Source organism: Akebia trifoliata, chromosome 2, assembly GCF_017979445.1.
Source record: "Akebia trifoliata isolate Shusen 1 chromosome 2, ASM1797944v1, whole genome shotgun sequence".
Lineage (NCBI taxonomy): Eukaryota > Viridiplantae > Streptophyta > Magnoliopsida > Ranunculales > Lardizabalaceae > Akebia > Akebia trifoliata.
In genome coordinates this window covers 26,950,383-26,969,451 of record NC_141376.1, presented here as the reverse complement: position 1 = coordinate 26,969,451, position 19,069 = coordinate 26,950,383, and positions in this window count along the sequence as shown.

The following is a 19,069-nucleotide window of genomic DNA, read 5'->3' as shown; positions in this document are numbered from 1 at the left end:
AGCAATGGGTCTCTTTTCAATGTGTCAGAACGTTCGACTACTACTAGAGAGTTAGTGATCACTGACCAATCATCTTCGTCTATGCCTATCAGGCGTGCATGTGATTCCCAAAATAACACTCCACTTGTATACGACCACCTTTACAATACACGTTCACTGGTAAAGATAAGAAATGAATGGACCCAGATTCCAGTTGTGACTCCACTCTCATACGCGTCCCATACCACGTATGAGCTTGGTAGTCCCTACCATACATCCCAGGATAGTGCACCCCTCCGGATGATGTGACGCACTATCTCTTCAAGTATTCACAAACCCTTTAACAACTCACAAAATAGCTACTTATATATATGATTTTTCATTTAAAATAAAGAGAAATTAACAGAACAGGGTTGAGAATAGATATCCAGTTCCTACCATGCAACTGTGGCCACCCAGCCTAAAATAAATAACAGTACTCAGCGCACGCACTAACATAATCGTAAATAAATATGCAACCCTTTCATTAATAACCTGGATATCCTTTCACCAACTTACTGTAGACACCTCGATTTGAACGGGCCCTCACTCGAAGGGCCCAAAAATAATATGTTTCAATAAGTTCGACTAACGGGCCTCAATGGCCCGAATCATCGAAAAATGATACTTTCGCCGAAACCCAAGCCACTAACACCTTTCAATGGGTTAGTAGGTCCACCAAAAGGGCTCGGCACACTCCCATCCACCCCGCTCCATGCAAAATATCGATTTTCCAACAAAAGGGGCCAACGGGCCCCTAAGGCCCAAAAACATCAAAGGTGGTGACTTCGGTCAAATCAATGTTCTTAAGACCACCCCAGGGTCTCGAGGACTCGCAAAAAGGGTGGTGACCCATCCTACAGTTGTTCAACGTCGTCGCTCCGCACTCGCGTGCAAAAACCGATAACGGGCCCAAAAGCCCGATTCGCCAACACGTGGCATTTTAATTAAATCAATGATTTCAAAATCAAAAAAAATCAAAAAAATCAAAAGAAAAATAATATGAGACTTGGGATGCCTACCCCTTCATCCAACCTTCACCGTTCCATCTCCAAATCCGATATCCAATCCAAAACAACCCACAACCCTTCTAAACCCAAGCCCAATACATTAAAAGCCCATAAACCACTATCCATACCCCATTCACTATCCAACCCACCACCCAACCCATCAACCCTTACCCACATCAACCAATCAACCCCTCAACATCAAAAGATGACACTTGTCATCACCATCCTTCACCTCCCTCATCCAATCACCCACTCCCATCACCATGCTCTAAACAACCATCTAAAATCACCTCAACCCATACCCTACCCTAACCTAACCTACCCCCATCCTCTAACATCAATAACCAACCATCCTTCACCCATACCCTAACCCATCACCATTATCTAACATCATCAACCACCCACATCATCACCCATACCTCTACCCATCATCTTCCTTAAAACACTCCAATAAAATCAACTCAACCCATACTTCCTTCATCATCAATCAACTAACCCATTTCTCTCTCTCTAATCAAACAACCCCCATCAACCAATCAACCAATCTCATCACCTCACCCCCTCATCATGATTGCCATATGGCATCATCTCCTTTCTCCTCCCAAAAACTAACTTAACAACCTCTTACACAACCCATTCTCCTAAATCTACACACCTCACCTCATCAACCAACCTAACACTCATTCTCTAAACCACTCTCTTACACCCCCACTCCACCACCAACCATCACTCATGTCAACCCATCAAACACTCTACCCAAATGGGTTTGGGTAGAATCCAACCCATTTAGGTCTAAACCTCACCCATTTTCATTCATTACACATTTACCCTCCATTTCACCTTAAATTTCACATCCCTCACTCCTAAATCCTATACCATTACCCCTTCTCTCACATTTCAACCCCATTATACCCCCAAACCCCCTCCAAACACCTATATATACCTCCCCTCTCACCCCAAAAAGGGGTACACACACACCAAGTTTCCATAAGAAAAAAATCTACTCTATCTACTCCTCCTCACTACTCTCTTATAACACACTCTAAGAGAAATAACTTCACTCAACTCACCAAAGACTAAAGAGAATTCAAAGAAGAAGAAGAAGAAGAAAAAGAAGAAGAAGGAATCCAAGAGTACAAGGTGGGAGCAATCAACCCCCCCCCCCCTTTTTTTTCCTTTCTCTACCCTCTCCTCTTCCCTCTTCTATCTTCCCCCTCTTTTCATTTCACTTTAAATGAGTTGAGCATGAATGGACCTCAAGGCTTGGATCTACAAGGATCATCTCCATTGATGAGATGATCCTATGATCAAGCCAAAATTAAATCCTACTTAGGGAACAAATATACCCATGGGACACACCTTCCACTTTCTTTTAAAAATCAAAATGACCGAGTTATTTGAGGTTACCGCCACGTGGCGGGGAGAAAGGGGTGCCTAACACCTTCCCTTTTCTCCAACGGAGCCGCTTACCCGAACCTCTAGGTTTGATCAACCCTATCCGTTGCGAGTCACTAACGTCAAAAATGGCAATTTTTCGACAAGGCACACACCGGGTGACCATTCACACCCATTTCCAATCTGAATGGTGGCGACTCCAATATTTAGTAGTTGTGGTCGTCATGACGACGAAAACCACGTAGCTACAGCTGGCGACTCCACTGGGGACTTTAGGCTCATCCCTCGCGAGTGACTCGGTCAAAAAAACAAAAAAAGAAAAAAAAAAAAAACAGATTTTTAGTTTACTAATGAGGTTTCTTGTTTGTTGTGTGTATTTTGCTTTTCTCTCGATGGCATTCTTGTGTCCACAATTGTAATATTTACTTACATTCTTGTTTATGATGTTTGTAAGGGGGTCGATGGAAAATAATGAATATGAAAATGCACATGTGCACTTGCGAGCATAGCCTCACTTCCAAGCCACCCCACCCATAACATACTTAGCCCCGATGCTTAGTAGTTCCACGGCTTGAGATCGTTATTTCAAGTGTCGGGAATGAACACATCAAACCCGATCACCAACCAATGACGTGTGTATTTTGGTACACATCGAGGTTTGAAGGTCGGGTAGCCGTCAAGCCACCTATTAAACTCATGCATATGCCCGGCTAGATGAGCTAGGACACAAATTTTGATGTTATATCGACCCCCAAGCAATGTTGTAATCATGTAAGTTGTGGTCGGGCCTCGAAGCCCAAGTTGTAAACCCAAAGAGGCACACATAGACCGTAGGAGTTCTCTTTGTTTCTTTCTCATCTCCCCTAGGTAAAGGGGAGAGAATGCTTGTTGCATCATGTTCAAAAAAGAAGAGAAAAACAGTGAGCAAGGGACTTAAAGCAGAGCGACATGAAAAACAGGGGCCAAAAGAAACAGTTCTGTGAAATTCCAGAAACTGGATTTCATTCTGGTCCGTGCCCATGACACGGATACACTAAAATGTGTGTCATCCGTGTTGGGAACACGGTTGAAACAGAAAATGTCTCATCCGTTCCCAAGACACGGATAACAAAAGATAAATTACATCCGCGCCATTGACACGGACCAGAGTGAACTCAACGCTATCGAATGAACTCGACAGCCCATTTTGAAGGGGCCCACTCACTATCGATCAAACGGTGATGACACCCTTAAGAAAATCCTGAGTTTCGGGACAAATCGAGTAAAATGGATTTTGGCAATCAATGTTTTCAAAAGAAAAAAAAATAGATGAACAAAAGAAATATAGAAATTCAAAAGACATAAAAAAAAAAGAAAGAGCGGAGGAGTTTGCGGGTTTGCCAACTCGAAACAATTTTGCGAGTCGGGTCCCCACTTGTACCCATCTAAACCAGACCCAACCCAACTGGGTCCACGACCCAGATCCATTTCAAACTGGGTTCACAACCCAGATCCGTTCAACTGGGTCCACGACCCAGATCCATTTCAAACTGGGTTCGCAACCCAGATCCGTTCAACTGGGTCCACGACCCAGATCCATTCAAACTGGGTCCACGACCCAGATCCATTCAAACTGGGTTCACAACCCAGATCCGTTCAACTGGGTCCACAATCCAAATCCAACCCAACTGGGTCCACGACCCAGATCCATCAAATCGGGTTTGCGACCTAGATCCATTTTCAAACTGGGTTTACAACCCAGATCCATTTCAAACATGGTCTTCGACCCAGATCCATATCCATACCAACTGGGCCCAAGACCCAGATCCAAATCCTTTTCAATTAGGACTACAACCTGGATCCGTTTTGACTAGGCCTAAGACCCGGATCTAGACCCAATTTCGAACCAAGTTCACGATCTAGCAAAGATAACAACCAATCAATCAAATCCAAGGGAATTCAAAAAAAAAAAAAAAAAAAAAAAAAAAAAACAAAGGATTTCAGAAAGCACTAATTGCAGTCCTTGATCAAAGTCGGTGCCTAGAAAGATCTTACCCTGTTGATACGAGGGGGATAGACCACGTCTATTCAGGGAACAAGGTGATTTAAGAGTGCCATTGTGCGCCGCCTCTTCCTTGGAGATCCGCCTGGCCGACGATGACTTCATAGAACTGAATTGGAGGCTACCTAAAATATGAGTTAGGCCAACTCGATTTACCTCAGAAATTACTTTTTATTTCCGACGCCGTGTCGATGCCAGCTCCGGGCTGATGAAATCACCTTTTCAAAATATTTTTCCCGACTCCGTGTCGATGCCAGCTCCGTGCTGATGAAATTACTTTTTCAAAATATTTTCCCGACTCCGTGTCGATGCCAGCTCCGTGCTGATGAAATTACTTTTTCAAAATATTTTCCCGACTCCGTGTCGATGCCAGCTCCGTGCTGATGAAATTACTTTTTCAAAATATTTTCCCGACTCCGTGTCGATGCCAGCTCCGTGCTGATGAAATTACTTTTTCAAAATATTTTCCCGACTCCGTGTCGATGCCAGCTCCGTGCTGATGAAATTACTTTTTCAAAATATTTTCCCGACTCCGTGTCGATGCCAGCTCCGTGCTGATGAAATTACTTTTTCAAAATATTTTCCCGACTCCGTGTCGATGCCAGCTCCGTGCTGATGAAATTACTTTTTCAAAATATTTTCCCGACTCCGTGCTGATGAAATTACTTTTCAAAATATTTTCCCGACTCCGTGTCGATGCCAGCTCCGTGCTGATGAAATTACTTTTTCAAAGTGTTTTCCCGACTCCGTGTCGATGCCAGCTCCGTGCTGATGAAATTACTTTTTCAAAATATTTTCCCGACTCCGTGCCAATGCCAGCTCCGTGCTGATGCCAACTCCGTGTTGATGCCGACTCCGTGTCGATGCCAGTCCTGTGCTGATGTAACCCTTTTGTAAAATATTTTACCAATTTCGTGTTGATACCAGCTCCGCAGCGAGCAATCACCACTTCGTAAAAAACGCACAATAAACAACTTTACCTGATCTAATGAAACATCATGCATCCTCATTTTTTTGTGAATAAGATAGTAACACTTGGTTGTCTGTACCCACAGGTGGCCAAACGAAAGAAATACAAGCAGCCAGAAGTGCCTCCCTATTTTCTCCGGTCATCCGCCGTCACCATGAGTTCTTCCGAACCAACACAACCTCCGGTGACCGAAGCATCAGGTATCGACCCGCAGATAACAGCGTTACTAAAGATAATCGAAAGGCAAGAAAAAATAGTCAGTACTGTGTTAGCCAACGCCAGCATCCTACAAGCACAGACAATACAACAGCACGCATCCGGGTCAAATCAAGAGTTACCCGAACAACCTCCGCAGGGACCCCAGACCACGATGCCACCGGCAGTACCAGAGTGCCAAGGACCCCCGCTTTATATTCCGCAGAACCGACCACCCCCAGTGATCATTCCCGACGATGAATGCGAGTACAGAGCTACAGACGAAAAATTGGCGCAGCAGATCGAATCTCTACAGGAAGAGATGAGGAGAATGAAAGGTCTCAACACTATGAGCGGAACCCGATTTAAGGATTTGTGCTTCTATCCTAATGCTCAACTGCCGGCCAAGTTCAAATGTCCGGAGTTTGAAAAATATAACGGTGTAGGGTGTCCGCTGTCGCATCTGAAATTGTATTGTGGTTCCATGTGCCAGTACGGCGATGACGATAGATTGTTGGTACAGTTGTTTCAAAGGAGCTTAACCGGGCCGGCGCTCAAATGGTTTTCTGGACTAGATCACTCACTCATTAAGAATTGGCAAGACCTAGCCGAAATGTTCTGGCAAAATTACCGGTTCAATACTGATGTAGGGCTAGATCGAAATGACATGGCCAAAATGACAAGGAAGCAGAGGGAGACGGTGAAGGAATACGCCCAGAGGTGGCGGGAATCGGCCTCACAAGTAAGGCCCGCAATGACAGAACAAGAAATGAATACTACGTTCATCTCAACGCTAGGGCACGCCTTCTACACTCATCTGGTGGGTCACACCACAGGCACATTCTCGAACCTAGTACAAGTGGCAGATAGGGTCGAAGACGGAATCCAAACCGGTCTGATCTTCGATTTCACGAGTCTAGGGGCAACAACGGGAATCCCTCCTCAGAGAAAGCCAGTTCCTCCAGGAAAGAAGAGGGAAGAAACTCAGGTCAATAACATACAGCCAAACCAACCCCTCTTCATTCCCCCACCGGCCCCAAGACCACCAACACCGACAACTTCATGGGCACCAGCACCACCAATGTGGAACCCTCCTCCTCAAAATCAATTCAGGGCAAATCCTCCACCAGTTGCACAGCAGGCACCACTATACGGGCAAAATCAGCAGGCACGACCTAACCGAGTAAATAGAGTGTTTACCAGGTTACCCATGACATTATCAGAACTACTACCACTCCTACTCAGAGGTGAGTATCTCACAAAACGCCCACCAAATCTGGAGGCTGCCAAAGGACCAGGATACAACCCTAATTTATTCTGCGAATTCCACATGGGTGCACCAGGGCACTCTACGGACCAATGCTGGCAGCTAAAGCATCAAGTACAGAACTTAATTGATAAAAAGGCCCTCATCCTAGATGGGCCTGCCAACCCACCCCAGCAGCAGAATGTCAATCAAAACCCCCTACCCACTCACAACGGAGAAGGAAGTGGGCACAGGGTAAATGTCGTCTACGGAGAGCTCAACTTCAATCCTTCGGATCTGATAGCACCGGTAGGAGCAAAAATTAGGGTCCAATTAACCCAGAAGCCAAAGATATCGTCAGTTAACACAGTCAACAACTACACAACCAATCCACCACTAAATCCACAATTACCTCTCAGAATGGCCGACCTCACCATACATCCCACTCATCAAAATGCTGCTACCCGACCACCTCTAGTCATACCTTGCGAATCATCCAACCATCAAAGTCCAACCCGACCTCCCCTGGTTATACCGTGTACGTCGCCATATTCACAAAGATCAGCTCAACCCCCCCTTCACATACCCTACGCTCCATCCTCACGTCCACCACTCGTCATTCCATACACCACCACTGCCTCCAAACCATCACCGCCACCCCTCATCCTCAACATGAAACCCGATCCACCCCCCATGATCATACGCTCACCCAAATCATTCCCCTACAGCTCCAAACAGGCAGTCCCCTGGAGCTATGAGACCACTGTCACCACCACCACGGGAATCGAAATAGTGAAAGAAACGGTAGTGGCAGATATCGACCATACGACAAGGATAGGAAAATGCCAAAATTTGCCAGGAAATGGGGAAAACATCGGGACAAAAATCGAAGAGACCGTGGAAGAGGGGACAGATGAAGAAAAAAGAAAAGCAAAGGGGAAGGGTAAGCTGTATAAGGAGGAGAAAACAGAAGAAAAGGCAAAGGTCACCGACAAGGAAGCTGCAGACTTCATTAAGCTCATCCTCAAGTGTGAGCACAACGCGGTAGACAGATTAAACAAACAGCCAGCTCAGATTAGTATCCTGGGGCTAATGCAAAAATCAGAAGAACACCAGGAGGCACTGCTGAGAGTTTTGGGGAAATCACATGTACCTTCAACCACGACACCATCACAATTGGAACAAACAGTCGGCCAGATCATGGCCCCCAACCCTATTATTTTCACAGAGAATGAATATACGCCTGAGGGGACGGGGCATGTCGAACCACTGAACGTCATGGTCATATGCAAGGGCATGATGGTCGCCAGAGTATTAATTGATAATGGCTCAGCACTTAACGTCTGTCCACTCGAAACATTCCGGAAGCTCAATGCTGACTGGTCATATGTGAAACCTAATAATAAGGTTGTCCGAGGCTTCGACAGTTCGAGAAGGGATTCCCTGGGGGAGGTAGATTTACCTATCACAATAGGTCCTTGCACTTTCGAGATAACATTTGAAGTCATGGAAATACCAACGACATTTAACCTATTACTGGGCAGACCTTGGATCCACATTGCTGGAGCTGTACCTTCCTCGTTGCACCAAAGAGTCAAATTTATCATGGGGCAAAGGATGGTATCGGTATTGGCGGAGAACCTTATTCCAGCTGGGAGAGCTCCGGATGTGCCGTTCATCGATATAGAGATGACGAAAGATAAAGCACTTTACCATTCGTACCAATTCGCGGCTATCAATCACATCGAAAAGGGGAGGGAAAAGGTAAGGGCGAAGCTATCAAGGGCAAACCTTATGGTCGGTCGGATCATGAAAAGATCGGGATACCGACCCAAGCAAGGGTTGGGACCGGGAGGAAGAGGAAGGACTACACCAGTCGAAGCCAGGAAGCATATTCCTTACTTTGGTTTAGGGTTTAGACCCACAAAGAGGGATATCGCCGAAATGAATGACAAGAAAAAAGAACTTCGGCTCGCAAGAAAGCAAAATCGTGATCCAAACATCTGGAATCTGGGCCGAGTCCCTCACATCAGCGTTAGCTTTCCAAAATCCCACCTCAGACCCGACGACTTATCAGAACCGCCATCAGCAAAAAAACCAAGAACGGTAAACCCTGAACCAGTGAACGTTCAAGAAGACCCGATCGTAGAATCCCAATCATCCTTCGAAGAAGGCATTGATGTTCTATTCAATGGGGATTCCGATGAAAGTCCATCAGAGGCTGCTCCAAAGCCTACTAAAGGGGAGGTTACTACCAACCAAGAGAACAGCTCACCATTTTCATCAGGGATTAATTGGGCATCAGTCATCATCCCACCAAGCTTGGGAGGGATTATGCCCCAACCTGACAACAATCCATCAGAGATCATGGTCATCTCCGAACCACTAACCAAATCATCCAACAAATCACTTGTTCATCTCATCCGCCCCCTCAAAGAAGGGGAGACATTGCACAACTGGGAGGAATTCCCACTGACAATTGAGGCAGTTGAGGCCTCCAAAAAAAAAACGTCGTTAAACGACATCACTTTGCCCGAGGATCATAATGAGCCCTCATCCTCGGGAGAAAATTGTTTTGGGGGCTCCCTACCTTTATTAACAAATTTGCATGATTGCTCTTCTTATTTCAGGTATCAAGAAAATCACAAAAAAACAAATATTTCTCAAAAGGCAAAAAAATCAAAAATTTCTCAAAACTCAAAAAAATCAAAAAGCTTTCAAAATCCCAAAAAAATAGATATTGTTCAAAAACAAAAAAAAGAGTTTTCAAGGGACCCGTCTCCATTAGATGAGTACTCAGATAAAACAGAGTTTGAAAGGGACGAGTATGATTTCAATCTTGAACTCGACTTCGACCTCATGGGGATAGAAGAAGAGTCTGAGGATGAAATGGAATACCCACCCAAAGAAATCAAAGACTTGGTAGAACGTCACGAAAGAGGTGTTCAGCCAAACATCGAGGATACGGATTCAATTAATCTCGGTACCAAAGAGGACCCACGAATTGTCAAAATTGGAGCTTTACTAACATCACAACAAAAGGAGGAAATGGTCGAGTTTCTACGAAATTATCAGGACGTCTTCGCATGGTCATACAGGGATATGCCGGGGTTAGATACCGATCTCGTTGTACACAAGCTACCCATTGCTTCCGGAAGTAAGCCAACCAAACAGAAGTTGAGAAGACTAAAACCAGAATGGACCCTCAAGGTCAAAGATGAGGTCATGAAGCAATTCGAAGCAGGGTTTCTTGCAGTCTCTACGTACCCGGAATGGCTAGCTAACATTGTGCCAGTACCCAAGAAGGACGGAAAAGTACGCATGTGTGTCGACTATCGAGACTTAAACAAGGCCAGTCCTAAGGATGATTTTCCACTACCACACATCGACACTTTAGTCGATAGTACAGCAGGGCACGGCATGTTCTCATTCATGGATGGTTTCTCAGGCTATAACCAGATAAAAATGGCAGAAGAAGACCAAGAAAAGACAGCATTCATCACACCTTGGGGTACTTTCCACTATAAAGTCATGCCATTCGGGTTAAAAAACGCGGGGGCAACTTACCAACGGGCGATGACCGCGTTATTTCATGACATGATCCATAAAGAAATGGAGGTCTACGTAGATGACATGATTGCTAAGTCTGGCATTGAGGAAAATCATCTGGTCAATCTAAAGAAGTTGTTCGACAGGCTGAGGAAGTACAGTTTAAGGCTAAATCCAGCAAAATGCGTATTCGGGGCAACATCGGGCAAGCTGCTGGGATTCGTCGTCAGCAGAAGAGGCATTGAAATAGATCCGACAAAGACTAAATATATCCTGGAAATGAAGGCACCCGTTACAGAAAAAGATGTTCGGGGCTTCCTGGGAAGGATACAATACATTAGCCGGTTCATTGCTCAGCTCACACCTATCTGTGAGCCAGTCTTCAAGCTATTAAGGAAAGATACGCCGAAGAAGTGGAACAAAGACTGTCAAGAAGCATTTGATAAAATCAAGCAATATCTGCTCAATCCACCAGTATTAGTCCCTCCTACGCCAGGACGACCTCTGTTAATGTACATCTCAGTGCAAGAAACATCTATGGGGTGTGTGCTAGGACAACACGATGAATCAGGGCGGAAGGAACAGGCCATCTACTATCTCAGCAAGAAATTCACTGATTACGAAGCAAAATACTCGACACTCGAAAAGACTTGCTGTGCATTGGTTTGGGCATCTCAACGACTACGTCATTATTTGCTCAGCTACTCGACTATGCTTATCGCCAGGATGGACCCCCTGAAGTACCTATTCGAAAAACCAGCGCTAACAGGCCGCACAGCGAAATGGCAGTTATTGTTATCAGAATTCGACATCACCTATGTCACCCAAAAAGCCATCAAAGGGCAAGCCATCGCTGACCACCTCGCCGAGCACCCGTTGCCTGATTATGAGCCGTTAAAAACAAATTTCCCGGATGAAGCCATACTATTTGTCGAGATTGAAAACGATGATGACGAAGAACCTGGTTGGAAAATGTACTTCGACGGAGCAGCTAATCAGAAAGGAAACGGAATAGGGGCAGTCTTGATTAAACCAGACGGGTCCCATGTACCGATAGCAATCAGATTGAAATTTCAATGCTCTAACAACGAAGCCGAATACGAAGCATGCATAGCAGGGTTAAAAGCAGCATTAGATCTTGAAGTAGACGAGATCGATGTTTTCGGAGATTCAAGTCTGGTAGTCTATCAGACGACTGGAGAATGGAAAACCCGAGAACAGAGACTGGTCCCTTACCATGAGTATCTAGAGGAACTAAGCTCACACTTCAACAGAATCTCATTCACCTACATGCCTAGAGCGAAGAACCAGTTCGCCGATGCACTAGCTACCCTTGCTTCCATGATTAGTATCTCAGAAGATCTGATCATCGACCCGATCGAGATTGGGATTCAGGACGAGCCAGCCTATTGTCTACCCGTCGAAGTAGAAGAACCTGAAGAAAAAACTTGGTACTCAGACCTCAAAGCATATCTCGAAAATCGAACCCTTCCCTCAGATGCAACGCCCAACGATCGCAGAACCATTCAGAGATTGGCAGGGCAATTTTTTATCAGCAATGGCATCCTGTACAAAAAGTCACACCACGAGGTCTTACTCCGATGCGTTGCAGAAGCCGAAGCAAAGCGATTGATCGAAACTGTACATGGTGGAGTTTGTGGACCTCATATGAATGGCCACATGCTAGCAAAGAAGATCATGCGGATGGGGTACTATTGGTCGACAATGGAAAGTGACTGCTATCAGCATGTTCGCAAATGCCATCTATGCCAAATCTACGCCAACAAGATCAATGCTCCACCTTCGGAGCTGCATAATATGACTACGCCCTGGCCCTTCTCCCTCTGGGGAATGGATGTCATCGGGCCAATCTCGCCAAAAGCTGCAAATGGACATCGCTTCATCCTAGTGGCTATCGATTACTTCACCAAATGGGTAGAAGCTGCTTCATACGCCAACGTCACCAAAAGCAATGTCCTGAAGTTTGTCAAGAACAACATTGTCTGCAGATACGGACTTCCCAGCGGGTTAGTGACTGATAATGCTAAGAACTTCAAAAACAGGGATATGGTCAAGATGTGCGAAGATTTCCAGATCACTCATCATAACTCCGTACCATACCGACCTAAAATGAACGGAGCAGTTGAGGCAGCCAACAAGAATATTAAGAAAATTATCGAGAAGATGGCAATTACATACAAAGACTGGCACGATATGTTGCCTTTTGCACTCCATGCCTATCGAACTTCGTTCAGAACCTCGATTGGGGCAACTCCATATTCGTTGGTCTACGGAATGGAAGCAGTCTTACCCGTAGAGGTGGAGATTCCCTCCCTCCGAATCTTAAAAGAAACAGAATTAGATGAAACCGAATGGATTCAAACTCGGTTCGACCAGTTAAATCTAATCGAAGAAAAGCGGCTTGCAGCCATCTGCCATGGGCGAATTTATCAGAGACGAATAGCTCGTGCCTACAATAAGAAAGTCAAGCCTAGGGATTTCTCGCCAGGAGACCTTGTATTGAAGAAGATCTTGCCAATCCAAGAAGACGCCAGAGGAAAATTTAGACCGAACTATGAGGGACCATTCATCGTGAAGAAGGTGATGACGGGAGGAGCTCTGATCCTCACGGAGATGGACGGACAAGTCTTCCCGCAACCGATCAATGCTGACACTGTCAAAAGATACTACGCCTAAGAATTGACCCTGAAATGACGAAAGGCCATCTTTGCTATTCTAAACCAACAAATCTAACCCTAGTCAACCCTTTTTGAGCCATCACGTTCATTTCTTAACTAAGACAGGGGTAAGTCAAAAAAAAAAAAAAAAAAAAAAAAAAAAAAAAAAAAAGGGAATCATCACCAAAGCAAAATCATCAAGTTACTCCTGGCCCGCATGAGGATAAACTGTGAACGGCTAAAAAAAAAAAAAAAAAAAAAAAAAAAAAAATCAAAAAACTCGGACACTTGATCTGAGCTCGACCCAAATCTCCAGCCTAAACAAGTTCGAGAGACGCTGGGAGGAGATGCAGATCACCTTTTCGAAACAAAAATAGACAAGCCCCATGTCTAAACCGCTCTAATATATCCAGACCTTAATCCTTTTTGTAACCTTTCACCACCACTAGCCTAGGCCAACGTTTCGTCCCAACAAAAGTCCTTTTTGATCAGGGAATGTTCTAGGGCAACCCAATGACAATAACAGCATCAATGATCTTGCGACTTGGTCCGGACCTCTAAAGTCTTATTAGTCGTTGGAAGACTCGAGAGGGGAATCCAGGTCGGATATTCGAAAAAAAAGAGTACTCAAAGTGTAGAGTAACCGATCTTGCAGCTCAACTTGAGTCGCCGAACCACGAATAGTCGTCAGCAAACTCGAGAGGGGAATCCAGATCTATTACTCGAGAAAGAGTGCCACTACAAGAGTAGAGTCGCCGATCTCGCAGCTCAACTTGAGTCACCAAGTCACAGAGACACAGAGAATCCGAACAGAATTGTAATGCAAAAATCTAAAGACACAAGCATAGTCTGAAAGGGCATAGTGAAAATCCGAAAGGACACTATGAGTAAAAGAATCAGACTATGGCAAGATCAAAGCCACCGGCACGATGAAAATCCCAAAAAGGACGTCGATGCGCAAAAATGTGGAAACCGGGTCTGGTGAAAACCGTAACTGGCACCAGGGGCAATAAGGGTAAACAAAACAAAAAAAAAAAAAAAAAAAAAAAAAAAAAAAAAAAAAAAAAAAAAAAAAAACTCCTGGCCCGCAAGAGTATAAACTGTGAACGGCAAAATCCATCCAAAGCTCCAAGACCCCAAACGGATAACGACCTTCCAATACCAGGGCACTGGGAATGATTCTAAAGGAACCAAAAGAATAATTGACATCTGCATCACCTGTGCTGGGCAAAAACACCAAAATCGTCACAACCAAAGATTTTGCAAACTCTGAGTTTATCGTACTCATTTGATAAAGGCATTTCACAAAATTGCATTTCAAAACTACTATTTTGGCCAATGACGACAAATCTAGGATGTATTCAACAAAACTCAAGTTTTCAAGAACAATAGATACACCTGAGGCCAAGTAAGTACAAAACCTACTTTCTTTGCATTAATCCTTCAACATTTTGCATACATCAGCATAAGGAAAAGAAAAAAAAAAAAAAAAAAAAGAGACAAGGGCGAATACAACGCAGTCAATCAAATGTCATGGTGAGAAATGAAAAAGGAGTCAAGGCGTTCCTCCAAAGCACGGATCCGGGCAGCCTGACTCACCATCACTTTCTCGGCATCTGAAGCATCCCGACTCACCAAGTATGCTGCAAAGTCATCGAAATGAGGACACTGGGCAAGCCGATCCCTCAACTCATCAACCTCAGCTCGAAGCTTAGCCACTTCATCACTATCACTACTTCCGGACTGGACAAGGGCAGATGTCAGTCGAGCAATCTCTTTCTGCATCTTCTTTTCGGATTTGAGCCAAACAGCCTGAATTCGACGATGATCAGCTTGAGACTCTTCAACTCGATCTCGGTAATCAAAGAAAGATGAAGCGCCAGGACGTGTCCGAGGAATTATGGATACCGATGGTCTCCCAGAAACAAGCTCTTGAATCCAATGCAAGTATGCCGAGAACTGGTGTGCTGCAAAGATGGGTCGACTCAGAACCTCAACCCGACCCCATTCTTTCACGAGTCGACTCAAGAGTATAGTCGACAACGGACCAACCAACTCACTAAAATTTTCCGGGAGGAGCACGCCTTGGTCATAGCCAAATTGACGAAGAACCCGAAGTGGTACGTAATGAGTTGCCTCGTGAAGACCAATCAAAACAAGGAAACGAGCCCCATCAAAAGCAATCACAGGGGACCCTCGAGGTTGGAAGGCACCAACCCATCTCACTTCCTCATCATCAAGGTTGCCGACAAAAGAATACCATTCTTCTTTGCCGCCTGAGATAAAAGGAGCAACTCGCTTCGACATCATGAGTACGAGATCGGCATTCACGCAAAAGGGGCGATTAACCACTTCGGTCGAAGCCAGATGATCCATGAACCAGAGCTACAATAACAGGAGTATTCTAAAACTTGGGAAACTAATAAATTCAAATGCATAATTTTAAATCAAACTAAAATGGAATTTACCTGCAGGAGAGGAGCACATCCCCGAAAGGTCCGATCGCGGCCCAAAGAACAAGCCGTGAGAGACTGGAACATTCCACTCAAAAGCATAGGGGCCAACCGGCGTCCCTCCCGGACTTGTTGCACAACGTGAATAAGAGAAAGATCTATAATGTCTCCACAACCCGGGAACAAGAGTTGACTCACCGCCATCAAAGTGAGAGCATTAAAATGAATCAGAGGCTTCGAGGGATCCGTGAGGCGGTCCACCAAAAAAGACTTGGACATTGTCTTCAAAACCGATCCGCCATCCGGAATCTTCAAAAATTTGCGATTAATGCCCAAAAAATCGGAATCCATCACGCAAAGGCGGAATCACGACGGGGCCCGATATCTCAAGCCCCAACAATACTTCAAATTCCTCGATAGTGGGAGTCATTTCATGTACCCCAAACCGGAAAAGATTAAGCTCGGGAATCCAATACCCCAACATAGCCTCAATCAAACCCCATTGCAATGGGACCTTAGGCAACGAGAGGGTGAACCCCAACTTGTTCAAGCACCATCGAGCTCTATCATCATTGTCCATGCTATCTATCCAACTACTCAAAAAGGAGTCAACAATGCCATACCTTTTCAAGTTGGGAAGAGTGGATGACACCTCCATAAGCTTGAGAAGAAGCTTGAAGGAAGAAGAAGAGTAAAAATCGGCCAAAAGTAAAAAAGGGAAGTAAAGGTGAAAGTGAGATGTTAGGGCAAGGTGAAAGCTTAAGTAAATCATACTGGTCCGTGTCACCAGCACGGATAAAGTAAAATTTGATCTATCCGTATCACCAACACGGATGAAGAGATCTTCATTGGATCCGTACCTCAGACACGGATGAGATAAGAATAATGCCATCCGTGTCTTGAACACGGGTTAAATTGTTCTAAGTGTCATCCGTGCCTCAAGTACGGGTCAACAACAAAAAAAAAAAAAAAAAAAAAAAAAAAAAATCAAATATGAAAGTTCAAAAACCTTTCGAGTTGCACTCAATTTCGATTTGTTAGAACACGACCGAGAAATACCCAAATTTCAAAAAAATCACCAAATCTTCATCGAATCCAAGGTCTCACACGAGCTCCGCGCCATCGAGACCAAGGAATCAATAAGGTAACTCTGTCAGACCCCGTGCTTGAGTAACCATTTTTATGCAAAAGTCATCAATTTAGCCGATAATTCGAAGTCGTGTTTTGCAAAATTTCGTCGGGCCCGTACAAATAGGGGTTTGGTCTATTCTTTGCAGTTCTTTGCACGCAATTCCTGCAAAGAAGGGCAGCTGTAGACACCTCGATTTGAACGGGCCCTCACTTGAAAGGGCCCAAAAATAGTAATGTTTCAATAAGTTCGACCAACGGGCCTCAATGGCCCGAATCATCGAAAAATGATACTTTCGCCGAAACCCAAGCCACTAACACCTTTCAATGGGTTAGTAGGTCCACCAAAAGGGCTCGGCACACTCCCATCCACCCCGCTCCATGCAAAATATCGATTTTCCAACAAAAGGGGCCAACGGGCCCCTAAGGCCCAAAAACATCAAAGGTGGTGACTTCGGTCAAATCAATGTTCTTAAGACCACCCCAGGGTCTCGAGGACTCGCAAAAAGGGTGGTGACCCATCCTACAGTTGTTCAACGTCGTCGCTCCGCACTCGCGTGCAAAAACCGATAACGGGCCCAAAAGCCCGATTCGCCAACACGTGGCATTTTAATTAAATCAATGATTTCAAAATCAAAAAAATCAAAAAAATCAAAAGAAAAATAATATGAGACTTGGGATGCCTACCCCTTCATCCAACCTTCACCGTTCCATCTCCAAATCCGATATCCAATCCAAAACAACCCACAACCCTTCTAAACCCAAGCCCAATACATTAAAAGCCCATAAACCACTATCCATACCCCATTCACTATCCAACCCACCACCCAACCCATCAACCCTTACCCACATCAACCAATCAACCCCTCAACATCAAAAGATGACACTTGTCATCACCATCCTTCACCTCCCTCATCCAATCACCCACTCCCATCACCATGCTCTAAACAACCCATCTAAAATCACCTCAACCCATACCCTACCCTAACCTAACCTACCCCCATCCTCTAACATCAATAACCAACCATCCTTCACCCATACCCTAACCCATCACCATTATCTAACATCATCAACCACCCACATCATCACCCATACCTCTACCCATCATCTTCCTTAAAACACTCCAATAAAATCAACTCAACCCATACTTCCTTCATCATCAATCAACTAACCCATTTCTCTCTCTCTAATCAAACAACCCCCATCAACCAATCAACCAATCTCATCACCTCACCCCCTCATCATGATTGCCATATGGCATCATCTCCTTTCTCCTCCCAAAAACTAACTTAACAACCTCTTACACAACCCATTCTCCTAAATCTACACACCTCACCTCATCAACCAACCTAACACTCATTCTCTAAACCACTCTCTTACACCCCCACTCCACCACCAACCATCACTCATGTCAACCCATCAAACACTCTACCCAAATGGGTTTGGGTAGAATCCAACCCATTTAGGTCTAAACCTCACCCATTTTCATTCATTACACATTTACCCTCCATTTCACCTTAAATTTCACATCCCTCACTCCTAAATCCTATACCATTACCCCTTCTCTCACATTTCAACCCCATTATACCCCCAAACCCCCTCCAAACACCTATATATACCTCCCCTCTCACCCCAAAAAGGGGTACACACACACCAAGTTTCCATAAGAAAAAAATCTACTCTATCTACTCCTCCTCACTACTCTCTTATAACACACTCTAAGAGAAATAACTTCACTCAACTCACCAAAGACTAAAGAGAATTCAAAGAAGAAGAAGAAGAAGAAAAAGAAGAAGAAGGAATCCAAGAGTACAAGGTGGGAGCAATCAACACCCCCCCCTTTTTTTTCCTTTCTCTACCCTCTCCTCTTCCCTCTTCTATCTTCCCCCTCTTTTCATTTCACTTTAAATGAGTTGAGCATGAATGGACCTCAAGGCTTGGATCTACAAGGATCATCTCCATTGATGAGATGATCCTATGATCAAGCCAAAATTAAATCCTACTTAGGGAACAAATATACCCATGGGACACACCTTCCACTTTCTTTTAAAAATCAAAATGACCGAGTTATTTGAGGTTACCGCCACGTGGCGGGGAGAAAGGGGTGCCTAACACCTTCCCTTTTCTCCAACGGAGCCGCTTACCCGAACCTCTAGGTTTGATCAACCCTATCCGTTGCGAGTCACTAACGTCAAAAATGGCAATTTTTCGACAAGGCACACACCGGGTGACCATTCACACCCATTTCCAATCTGAATGGTGGCGACTCCAATATTTAGTAGTTGTGGTCGTCATGACGACGAAAACCACGTAGCTACAGCTGGCGACTCCGCTGGGGACTTTAGGCTCATCCCTCGCGAGTGACTCGGTCAAAAAAACAAAAAAA